The sequence below is a fragment of the Limanda limanda genome, chromosome 1 (genome assembly GCF_963576545.1).
Source record: "Limanda limanda chromosome 1, fLimLim1.1, whole genome shotgun sequence".
Taxonomy (NCBI): domain Eukaryota; kingdom Metazoa; phylum Chordata; class Actinopteri; order Pleuronectiformes; family Pleuronectidae; genus Limanda; species Limanda limanda.
In genome coordinates, this window is record NC_083636.1 from 33,964,001 (window position 1) to 33,977,173 (window position 13,173).

Genomic DNA, 13,173 nt, shown 5'->3' on the forward strand with positions numbered 1-13,173 from the left:
ATATTGCATTTTAAATTCTTCAGACTGAAGACTTGTTATTGTTTTAACTGTTAGAGAAACGTGTCCGACCATGTGATCTTTAGACAGCGGCAGGGAGGAGGCCATATCTGGAGGGAACAAATAATCCTTGGCAGGAGGAAAAGTACTCTTGTGACACATAACTTTTGAAATCGCTCACTTCTGTCTTTTCTCAGCTGTCTCCAACTATTGTGATATACAACTTAGTCAGAAAATTACTCAAACCGCCAAACTAAATCTATTATAATGGAAAGTTTGAAAATGTGATAATAGGAAAAGTTTTTAACCTTAAATATATCAGAGTAGTCAGCCTACTAAGTGCGAAAGCAACTTAATGAACACAAATGCATTCTAATATAATTCAGAACCAGAAGTGCACTCAGTAGAGCACATACCTCTACCACGCCTTATCAGTTCCTTGATAAAATCACATTTATTGTTTTCATTTGCTAGATCAAGATTTTTATTTGGAGCTGCCCCAATTAGCATATAGTCATAGATACCAGTCCCTTAAATATTAGCATTTTTTCCATCAAGATCCATGTTTAATTTCCTGGGAAATCTTTCCTGGCTCATGTCCCCTCCATCCACCAAGTTTTGTGGAAATTTAGTTTGTGTAACCTTGCTGACAATCAAACCAACCAACACACAAATGGACATGGAGGAAAAACAACCACCTTATTGGAGATGACATTAGTCACTCGTGCAACAAAAAAGCAAATGTGAATCACTTAACTCCTGAATCATTTAAAGTGTACTTTCTATTTTCCACTTATGTGATACGGGCTAAAAGGATTATCGATCATAATTACACTCAAGACTCAAACCACAGAGGAAATGAGTGCAGCTGTAATCTATTGCCTCTGTCGGGCAAATATTATTTCATCTAAAGGACATATATCCTAGTTTCTATGTACATGTTTGACTTCAGAGATAAGAGATCCGGTCAAGGGGTTGATTACACACTGGTGGGAGGGTGGCTTGATGACACCATGCAAATAGTATGAGTGGCAACCCTGTTTACGGGATGACCAGGTCACTGGAATTTCTAATCAGGGTAAAAAAAGCAGTGAGTAATAAATATAAGCCTCGTAAAGAAAAGTATACAAAGTATGAAGGTTCTCTACAGCGTTTATTTTTAGTTCTAAGACTAACAGTAAAAGCCGTGACGTGAATCCTGGTCTTATTGCGCAAAGTATTAAAATTCTGATAATGAAAACCAAACATTTTCCTCATTCCACATATCAACCAGGCTGGAGTAAATATTAGAAACACGTAGTATGACAAAAAAAACAACAGCATGATAATCTGTCCACACAATTGAATCAATCATTTTCAAACGTTTCTACAAACGTTGGAACATTGAGATATGATTTACTGAAAGACTGCTGCATTACAGAGCAGTTGTTTTACCTAATAAACTGGTAACTGAGAGTCCAGCCAGTCCACATGTTCTCTACAAGAACACAACAAGTAAAGACAACAATCCCTCAAGTCAAGGTACATCCAAAAGTTGGACCTTCACTAGACTAGACTGCACAGAGAAACTTCACCTAGTTCATCCACACAAGTGATTCATAGAAAAAGCATGGGACAAGGAGAAATGTGAGGAGAGCAAATGAAAAAAAGAGGAAAGGAGAGGACTAAAAAAATTCAAAGATAAGGCCACGACTTTCCGAGAAACAAGCTGTCCTTACAAAACATGTGTGATGTGCGGCTCTCATTGCCAAAAACCTATGAGCAAGTCTGCAAATGACAGAGCTTGTGTATTTCATTTTGAGTTCACATGATGTCATTTGTTGAGGAACAAAAAAGGAGAATGCTGAGGAATGTTTAAATATGCATGCTTGACAAATACAATGCAAATGATTTATGAATTGATTTACAAAGAAAAAGTGCTTTTATTAGTCGTATCTCTCGTTTGGAGAATGTGAGTCTGAAGTATTTGTGCAGCTACAACAGTGATAGCTGAAAAGGTCCTTTGGATGTGGGAGGGTAGAGTTTGGAAACGCTGCTCTCCACATCACAACATCTGAATGCTACGTGGAATGAGGTATAAACGGGGCCAGAAAGTAGAGAGCAACTCGATAACAAATTCTCCTCAAAACTTCATTACACAACAACCTTTGGCAAGCTGCTTGGTCTCTGGCTGACTGCCTGCTGAGACAAGACAACTGATTTAAAGCAATAGGTTTGGAGGACAACTTCAAAAGCACTGCACATGTTGTATGATGGATCATTTAGCCTGGACGGGGGGGGGACGACAGATTATTACTGAAGCCGTTTTCAGACATGACTTTGTCTTTCACATATGAAAAACACCAAGACATGCTCACAACAGGAAGAATCTCTGGTGCTTCCAGGTGAGAGTTGGCGTCTTAACAGCACAATGACATCTACGTCATTATTTATCACCAAAAAGCTCTCATAGATTATTGTCTTTCCACGTTGGCATCTTCGATTTATGCCACCTTTCCATCCTGAGATAATAATATTTTTCCAGTTTTGAGTTAGTTGCGTGTTAGTGATGTCATCAATGCACCCAATAACTCGCTGTGACTTCTCTGGACAAAATCCTTCTCACATGGGCTCATTTGGACATTCTCCAGAGTTTTTACTTTTGGGGATGGAAGTGAAAAATCCAGAAAATGTCAGGATCACATATTTGCATTCTCACAAGCAACCCCTCTGGAGAATATCTGGAGTTCAGTGCATGTCTGAGAGTAGCTACACAGCGTTAATGACGTGTCGAAGAGGTAAGGTTTTGTAAATGTTTACCGATTCAAAGCTGATGCAGTCAAAACAAAGATTTGAATTTGACCTGGGAAGAATCCAGACAACTCGCACTCGGACGGATCGGCTTGACCTGATCGACCTCGGTTTGTCTGTTTAGTGTTCTTGTCAGCATCTATGGGCATTCTCCAACATGGCTCAGTCTCAGTCGCTCTGTGAGTAATGACCTCAGTACCCTGAGCATCCAGTCACATGGCACCCGGCTCGACATCATCACTGCGGTGCTGGTATGGCAAACATTTGTGCTGTTCTCATGCACCACCCCAAACGCCAATTAAGAAGAAAAGCAGGCTTCCTCGAACTCTGAGAAAAGGCCCATTAACTCACCGCAGCCTCACAGTGCTGGGGAAATGAGAGGATGAGGGGAAGAGGAGAGGGGCTGTAAAAAATAAAAAAATAAAAGAGGAAAAAAGGTTGCAGATGGAGAAACATGAAGCACATTGTTTGAACGTGAGCTCATAGCAGAATCCCTCGCTCGCATTTTATAATCCAAGCCGAGTATGTTAACAGTTAGCTGACGTACATCCACCCACGGGATGATTTTTAGGCCCTTTACATCTCGTGTGCCCCCCCCCTCCTGCTTTCCTGTTTCCATTCCCCGAACCTTCAAGCAGAGACCAGGTTGTATCTCCAAACTCTCAACTGAAGACAGCAACTGTGACATGATTCTAACTACACTGGAGTTATGATGTTGGCTTATATGTATATATCATATTTCTTATCCTAACTATCTATTATTATCTGGCATCACAATACTTGTAATACTAGTGTGCATTGAGCAAAAATGCACCTCAATACTTGATATTGTTACACGATTAACTGTTGCTGACATCTGCTATGAACATTTGAACTTGTGGCAGCGTAGTGAGGGCAGAAGTGGGCCGCTAACTTGAATCTGAAATTAATACTTGGTCACGTTGATGCTAAAATAATAGCGAAACTGAGGGGGTGGTGAGAGGATATATTGTCGTTGAGAGGATCTGGAGACAGCTTGATTTCCTTTCAACAGCCAACTTTAAATGCCGGGGCTTACGGACACTTGGATGACACCACACAAGTTTTTAGTCAGAGTTTGCATTTGTTTTTTTGTTGGACAGGGTGATGTAGATTGATATATTCCTTTTACTTGAATGGAACAAGCTCTTGCACTACTTTTATACAGTGCAGTCTTTAAATTCTATGTTTGATCCATTTATTATTATATTAATCAAATAATAAGATAGTCATTAGATTAATCAAAAAAATTAATAGAAAAACATAAATAGGAGCAGGCTTAATCTATAACGTTCCTGTGTACATAAACATCAGTCGATTAAGAACCAGGTACTATGTGTCGTGTGTGTGTGTGTGTGTGTGTGTGTGTGTGTGTGTGTGTGTGTGTGTGTGTGTGTGTGTGTGTGTGTGTGTGTGTGTGTGTGTGTGTGTGTGTGTGTGTGTGTGTGTGTGTGTGTGTGTGTGTGTGTGTGTGTGTGTGTGTGTGTGTGTGGGGCTGTGTGTGTGGGGCTGTGTGTGTGTGTGTGTGTGTGGCTGTTTTTTCAGGGCTCTCTGGAGAATGCAGCCAGAGTGTCTGAGGCACGCCGACCAGCAGATGAGGTCCTCAGGGAGAACAGACACTTGAGAACAAAACAGTGGCGGATCTGGTTCAAGGTTAAATGCTCTTGCATCAGCCTGTGGTGTTTACCAACGTAGACAAACTGAACATACAGAGGTACAACTCGCAAACACGTTAGTATATTGTCTCACATGCAGTAAACAATAAATACACACAGAAAGAATAAGACAAACAACTTTTATTATGCTGATTCTTTCTGTGGTATTTAGAAGCCATTTTCCCACTGTACGTTCAGAGAGCGCAAACCTCTGCCAAGGCCCAACAGTTCCTCTTATGAAACCACATTTAAACTAGCTAGATCTTTTTATTTGGATCTGCCCAAATTTTTAACACACACTCATAAATATCAGTCCTTTAAACATGGCCGTTTTGTTTTTGCATCCTGATCAATGAATTATCCTCTGAGAAATAAAGAAAAATGTTGAAAAATGCCTTTTCGTGCAATGATAAAGAAGGGGGGGGGGGATCGCCTGATCTGGATCTGCACCAAAAATTGAATGGGCAGTTTTTGCGTAATCCTGAAAACAAATAAATGAAAACAAAACCTCCTTGGTGGTAGTAAAGCTGAACCACAGGTCATACATCAGACTGAAATCCATTTCCCATGCATTCTCTTCTGTATCTCTCTAGCAAAATTCCTCACATTTGAGTTGACCTGATAACAGTTCCTCGACAGCTCGGTTTACAAACAATCTTCCATACGTGCTCTGCCGACCTGCGAGCAAGCAGAGCTGAGACAGAGGGAGTTAAACCCAGTCGACCTATTGGAACGTATCTGGAGGAGCCATTTTAGCACGATGACGGACACAAAGTAGGGCAACACAAACCAGGTGACTGAGCAGAACCTTTGCTCAACTCTCCACACGGACGGCCACTGTAAGCCCAGACCAAACTATGTAGCGCCAAAAGTATGCAAACCTGCAGAGGATTGAAATGTATGGATGTCAGCCCAGAGTTAAAATATCATACTTTAGGCAAACAGACAGGCAGGTCATGCACACAGCTATTCATCATTTGTCAGGGGTAAAATGCCGTGCTAATTCATCGGTGTTGAAACGGTCTGAGAAAATTAGGAGGGCAAAAGAGAGGCCAGAAATAATTGCCGTACTCAGCAACAGCAACATTTGTGTGTGTGTGTTTGTGTGGCGAGAGAAAGGTGCTCATCAAGTCATTGTCGCAACTCTGCTTAAGTGCTCAAATTGACCCAGAGTACTGGGGCGAAAAAACACATCCTTTTATATTCAATTGTTTTACGAGTGTGCCGACCAAGAGAGCCAAACTCTTAAAAGGCAGAGAAGCAAAGAAAACTATGCTTGTATATGCATGAGATGGAGATTTGCAACCAAACAGACTTTGAAAGAGAGAACCAGCACGGAAGCATCCATTACTTTGAGACAACACTTTGAAGGGAAATAAACACGGCTGAGGAAAGGCTGCAAGTGTGTCTGAGATGTTATCTATAGATGCCTGGAGAAAGACCCCATTTGTCTGCATGCCCATTGGGGTAAAAACAGAAACAGACACAGAGGAGCGACCCTGGCTATTGAGGTTTTTTCAGGCTGCAGCAGTGGAGCTGCTTCGGCTCTTCTTTGTGTCTAAGTGGATCCAGATGCAGCGAGCGAAGCAGGCACCCTCTTATAGCTCTATGAGGATGAGCTTAACACAACACAGAGGGACAGCACAGCATACCAGTACTGTATGGACTGGAGTGAGGAGAGAAAAAAACAAACCAGACGGTAACGTAGCCGGCCAGACGATGCCTATAGGACAGGATTTGGTTTATTACTGCTCAGTGGAAATAAACTATATGTTGAAAAAGCGAGAATTCTAAGTGCAAGACAAAAGACAGAGCTGGCATCCGAGGTAGCAGGTTGTCTGTAGGGAAAGCAACAGCTGTGTCTGGAGCTGCCTGCTCGGACATGGAGCGAGGAACAAGGGGGGTGTTATTTTCCTGTGCTTGTGTGTGTGTGAGTGTGTGAGTGTGAGTGTGTGTGAATGTGTGGACCCAGGTGGCGAAGGGCTCCCATGCTGCATTCCAAAGCCAACTTGGAGGTTCTCGCCATGCATGTATGTATTGTTTGTGTTGTTAATGTATGTGTGTGTACAAAAACGGGTTAGCAAGCAAAGTGAAGAAGAAAAAGAGGGTAACACTCGTGGCCTCAGACTGTGGGAGACTAGAGACTTAACAATTAGACGAAACATAACAAAACTCTGCCCCGGGACTGGAAAGTATAACGTGAAAAGTATGCCCACAAAGTGAATATTAAAACAAGTCGCTGACATTTTGAGTGATGCATCCCACAAGCTTTGAAAAGGGGAAATCACAAGTCAGGATTACATAATGTATAAAGTTGCAGATGCTGAAATGAATCAAGTAACAGAATCAAGGGTCAGTGACTCAACAGGATTGTTTGTCTCTAAGCCAACGTGATTACACTTTCAATTGTTCCGGGAAAAACAATGTATGTGCTTTGTGGGATTTTACCTCTTTTGTTTAGAGTTGAGATTTTTCCCCCTTAAAATCAACTTCATTAGCGGATCATTTCTCAATTTTAGAAGTTTGAAGCTTTTTGTCCTGCACAACAAATAGATGATGCAGCTCGAAAGCAAAAACATGTGTACTGTGCTTTATTCTACTGCCGATGCACTTAAACTCCTTGGTGTTAATGTTTTGTTTGCCGTTTCAAACTGTGACATTTTTGAATGCTCCCTTATTGTCTGCTGATTTTCATTAATCTAGCCTGTTGCTGGTTTCGGCCATTGTTTTCCATGTGTAATAAAAATCCACTTAATCAAAACGTAGAATGAGAGCAAGACAAAGAAATGGAGAGACAATGCAAACTAAAAAAGGGACAAAAGGAGGAAGGGTAGAAAAGAAAAGAAGGAAAGAAAGAAAGGAGGTAGAGAGGGAGGGGGATTGCACCAGTTATTTGAGAGAGGAATGCACAAGAGGTCACATTCTTCACTGCACTGCTGTGGCTTGCCCTGTGTTCAACTCTCTCTCTCTCTCTCTCTCTCTTTTTTGCTGAGCAAAATAGGCGATATTTCTCAATACACCTCTGGTGCAGAAGATCACATCGGAACGTGATTCACTACACAAAGCCATAAGCCAGGAATCCGTTCATGATAATTGTCATAATGATCCGACAACACAACACGACAACAGGCCTTTATCACGCACAGCATTTCCACATGTTTCACCAGAAAGAGTGTAAATAAAATTAGCACTAACTGAATCACATGTAGCAGCTTCTTTCCTGGAACTTTACATGCTGTCTCGCTGCGATGACTTAGTGTGACAGGAACCAAACAGAGCCATTGTTCATGCTTGGACTTACATAGGCCTCTCTTAAGTTTAAAATGTCTGTTTACAACTCATCACTGTTTCTGCCATTTGGAAAAGGACACTGTGTGTTTGTGTGTTTTAGTCTTCAATTAATCTAACTTATCACAATGTATAGCACAAAGACAAAAACACTGGTCATGTTTAATTGCATGAGACAGGGTAAGCTTGCTCAATACCACATGCCTGACACCATAATAATTGTGTCTTGTCAGTGTAAACTCCTCCTCTGACGACAGGACTTCAGAATCGATTACTCATTCATCTCATTCTACATCCAAACGCAAATTTTCTTCAAATTCCTTACAACAAAGGATAGGAATGGGGGGACAAATCGATTCAGTTACAAATCGCGATTCTTGTGAATGACTATTTTAAATCGCCATGCTGCCTCCCAAATCGATTTTTAAAACTTTTTTTTTTTTTTTAAATATTTATTGGTTTATACCTGGGGGGATATATGGGGGGAGCAACATAACCCCAGAGCATGTTGACCAGCTATTGTTTTTGCACAAGAATCTAAACATACCCAAGAACTAGCATTGCATCACCTACATGCAAACAACAATAGCCTACTTTTTGTTTATTTCAAAGTTTATATTTTAAGTAAACTTTTATCCATTCTATTTAATTAACCTTTTTATTTATTGTTTAAAAGTATCCTAAGTGGAATACATTTCTTAATCTGTCAGTTTGTGTGCAGTTGACAGGGGCTATACAATAATAATAGGGAATAGAGAATTATTTTCTCTATTGGCTGCCCGGCAGTCATTAAGTTAATGTTAATATTTGAAATAAAACTGGTAAAGCTCTAAGTGAATTTGACTTTGTTGTATTTGAAGGTATGATTCAACATTTTTCGATGGTCTAGTTCCAGAAATCCCAGGAAATCATAATATCGAATCGCAATACTTACAGAATCGCAATACCCACAGAAATCGCAATACATATCGTATCGCCACCTAAGTATCGTGATAGTATCGTATCGGGAGGTCCCTGCCAATTCCCGTCCCTGACAAAGGACAAGAAATGTGGGGTCATGATTTAATTTTTGAAGAACAACATTAATATCGCAATTCGGACTTCTTCTTTCCGATCTGAACATGATCAAATACTGTACGTGCGTTTGTCATTCCTTTTCATACAGGACTGCGTTGAGGTCCCTGTGGCCCTCATGAGAAGAGAGAACTCGCGACTACCTTGACAACCTTGATTTATAAACACAGCTGTTTTGGCTAGTCATCAGCCACTGTGGTAATAAAGCAGGCTCCTTTTCCAGGTGGTTAAGACTTGATGAGAGGGGGAAACACTTACTAATCAGCGAGGTGTCATCCGGTAAGGACGAATGTGCCTCACACAGAAAACACACATGCTTTCTGACGCATTATTAAAGATATCAGCACTAAATCTTTAAAGGTTCATCTGTCAAAATGGAATCAAAGTTAAGTAGGAAGCAAACAAAGATAGTTGAGTTACACAGGGCTGAGTGTGTGTGTTTGTGTGTGTGTATGTCGACACAGTTTGGACACATGACCAGAGATGGTGAGGGACAAGCCACCAGGGGCCTAACAGCTGGGCAGAATGAGTACTATGAGGAGGCGCCTGCTGCTGAGTGGGTATGTACGTGGGTGTACACACACACACACAGACCCCCACCTCCCATCTTCAGGACCCACAGGGATCATGGGAGGAGATTTGGTGTCTAGACTGTATAGATTCCTCGAGTTCCAGCAAAGAAAGAGCCAGTTACAGACCAAGAGAGAAATTGATTCACTTCCTGCATACATGACGAATGCAGCAGCAGAGAACACGAACACACACGAACACACACACACGAACACACACACACGAACACGCACACACGAACACGCACACACGAACACACACACGAACACGAACACACACACACGAACACGAACACACACACACACACACACACACACACACACACACACACACACACACACACACACACACACACACACACACACACACACACACACACACACACACACACACACACACACACACACACACACACACACACACACACACACACACACACACACACGTGTCAGACTATATAAAGTCAAAGTATGTGAACAACCATCAAATTAAAGCCTGTTTATATGCAATTTCGTGGAACAGAAACCTGCTACAGTTTAATGAGCAAGATGTTAATCCAATGGTCCTATCTTTGTTACCAATCTGGCTTCAAATTAATATATTTACATGACAATTAATGCAGATGTTCAGATCACAACATTGTATCAAGATCCAGACGTCATACAAATGTAGCCAGTGGGATACAGCAACATTTTCTTCATGTCCTCCAAAGACATGAAAAGTCAATAAAGGTTTAATAATTTGTCCAGAATGAGTGTGACTGTATGTTTGTCGTCAGTACATTGTGTTTTCGCATTTTCTGCTCTGTGCATGCTGCTCCAGAACCTGTTGGCTCAGAATAGAAAGCAGCAGATAAAGACAATGAATGTGTCGGATGTCTTCTTCCTTTATCCCCACATCATAACGTGCCTTGAACATACTTGAGGCTCCGCCAGGGTAGCCTGCAGGCGTCCACCAGAGAGAAATTGTGGGGTGAAGCCTATGAGTAAGAGGAAAAGCCCTGTTGTGCCCATACTGAGACCTATCCAAGCAAGAAGCGACATGTCAGAGGTTCCTACCTTTTCTGCAACTTGTCTGACTGATAACCACAGGTTGACACTGCCCCCTTTTTGTAGCCCATCAGTAAAAGTAGTTACAATTTGTAGACAACGAAGATAATCAGTAGCCAATCACATGCCAAAGCCGCCATCTGCTTAACTCTTACACTGCTTCCAGCTGTCACGGTTTTCTTGTAATACGGTAGTTATAGGGGGTTTTACAGATAATAGCTTAAGCTTCATACAAAGACATATTTTCATGAACAAAATTACCGAATAAACTGTGCAATCTACGTTCTTAAAGATCTAGAGTGATGTAATGCGTCAGAGTTCAGAAACCTGCTGTATGGTTTGCATTAGACGTTATATTACTGAAACTTGTCAGGAATGTGTTTGCTTTGGCTGTTATAGGTTCATTGTGTTAGAATGCAGTGCTTGCAAGTCAAATTCCATTTGGTCAGACACCAGTGATATAATATGAAACCATGATCAGAGCCTGTGATGGTGTCTTCCTTAAAAGAAGAGTGGTGTGGTAAAAGATGCAGCTTATCTGTGTTAGATGTCTGACGTTTGCCCTGTGGTACGCAATTCTTAATGCAGGAAGAATTCCAACATGGCAGCAAACTTATTCCAAAGAAAGGGACTCACCAGTGCATACATCCAAAAAGCTTCTTCACTTCCCACCATGTGTTCGATTCACAGAGGCCCGTTAATCTTATTCTTACTGAAATAATTATTCCATTCAAAGAGATTTACTAAGAACACATCACATTTACCAAAGTATTCTTAACATTGTCACAGCTGCAGTTACCATACACATTTTTAGTAAGCAATAATAAATGTAGCCACCAGGGGGCAATTTTTCCCCTTTATTCAATCAAAATGTGGACACTTCATTCATATATTATAAATCAGTTGTTGTTGAGAGCCTTAAAAAGTAGAACATCTTTCCTTCAAACCCTATAACCCACAAATCCCACTTAGCCTTCTCTAGTTCCTCATTTCCTTCTAAGTGGAATGTCAAAAAAAATGAAATGCCTCATTCTTTCATGAAGCACTTCTGCAAACCAATTCCACTTCCTGCAGCCTTTCAGTGACATTTTGTTGTCCTGAGTGGAAAGAGAGAAGCATATATTTGTTGGAAGTATAAAACATTTTGCTTCAATTAGAGAAATAACAAAGATCAGTGAAATAATATTCAGGTAAAATAAAACTTATCCTAAACTCCCATTCGAGATACACAATTTAGAATATAATTTGTATTTATTAAATTATCCAATATGATTGTTGTGACTACAAGTTAACATACAAGTCAAAATTAGACTAGAAAGAAAACTACCTTCAACTGTCGGGCTCAGACCTGGTTTTAAACTTGCCTTGTAACCTACTGCAGTTCATAATCTAATCCTTAATCCATCAAACAGCAAGTTGCTGAATTAAAGAGCACACTACATTATCTGAATGCAATGTTTCCTGAAATTCACCACCCTGCTCAGTCCTTGCAAAGTGTGCTAGTAGCTAGCCAGTGAGATCATACCTCCCGACTGTACAGTGCACAGAGGTGTCAAGAACAGAGACAGGTCTTTGCTTGCCCTCCGCTGCCTCTTGTCTCTCTCGCAGGTAGCTGCATGCAGAGGTCTGAACCTGCCTGTGGAGAAGCTGCATGGCGCTTGCTGGCTGACTCTTAACTAGTTGGGGCTCAACGGGAAGGTATAAAAACACAAAGACGTAGAATCATGTGTTGATATTGCCCTCCTCCTGCACTGTGACTCACATCCCCTCTCATGGTCTAACCTGCTCATCGCAGGAGGAAAGGGGCAGAGAGGGAAAACAAATGGGCCCCGTGTCACTGACCCTTTGCCAAATTCGATCCACTTACCGGCAAAAGGTTTCATTCTGTTTTTCTGACCTTCCCTGTCCTGTCCCCCTCTGTGTTATGCAAGACGTTAAAGAGTCAGTGGAAAGTATTCCTGCCGTGGCAATCACAGCCATACAGACACATTTGGTAAACTTATCAGTTCAGCTGGATGCATGGCAATCATCTGGTCATCTTTATCTCTCAACTGTTTAAAAACTGTTTGCATCGTGATAGCCTCCAACTTAATACTAATTACATTATCAATTATAGTTCGATCAAAGGTTTATGGGCATAGTTGCATAATAAACTTCTATTATTTCTAGTGAGATTTATGTTAGAGAACAAATCCTGCCTGTGCCATGGTTATATTCTGCTTGTTGTGCCATAAACTAAAAGAGCATTACAAAAAGTATTTTCATAAGCCAAAACTACTAAATAACAAACCACTGACTGTGACACCAAGAGGTGAAGTGCATGATGATTTCACTTCTGCTTTCTGAGGGTTATGTTTGAGGCTACAAAAGTCTGCTTTCTGTGCACTGCCATGCTATAAAAATGTCAGGAAATATGGATTTAGAAGAAAAAAAGGGTTTGAACCAGGTAACAGACACACTGCTTTATATGGTCATGGACTAGAAGATACACGAAGCCTGAGAGAAACCTCCCCAGGTACGACATCTATATTATGTGGAGCCCAATGAGGTGCCAGCAGCATGCCAGCCTCGCCCTGTGGCAAATGAGGCTCTGAGGATACTTTGACTGAAATCATTCACATATTTACTATTTTTGTCTGGGAGCCGTATGAACTTTTGTCTTTTTATTTTTCTCAATCAAAACATAGCCAACCAAATTAGCAAACGGTCAGTTCCATGAGCCTGAAGGATTT

The 13,173-nt window shown here is 41.1% G+C and overlaps 1 protein-coding gene across 1 annotated transcript in view; it reads right to left on the reverse strand.

Annotated features, from left to right (window-relative positions):
• Nucleotides 1-13,173, reverse strand: part of abl1 (c-abl oncogene 1, non-receptor tyrosine kinase) — a 32,230-nt gene that overhangs the window by 16,226 nt on the left and 2,831 nt on the right. The gene's annotated exons all lie outside the window — the stretch shown is intronic.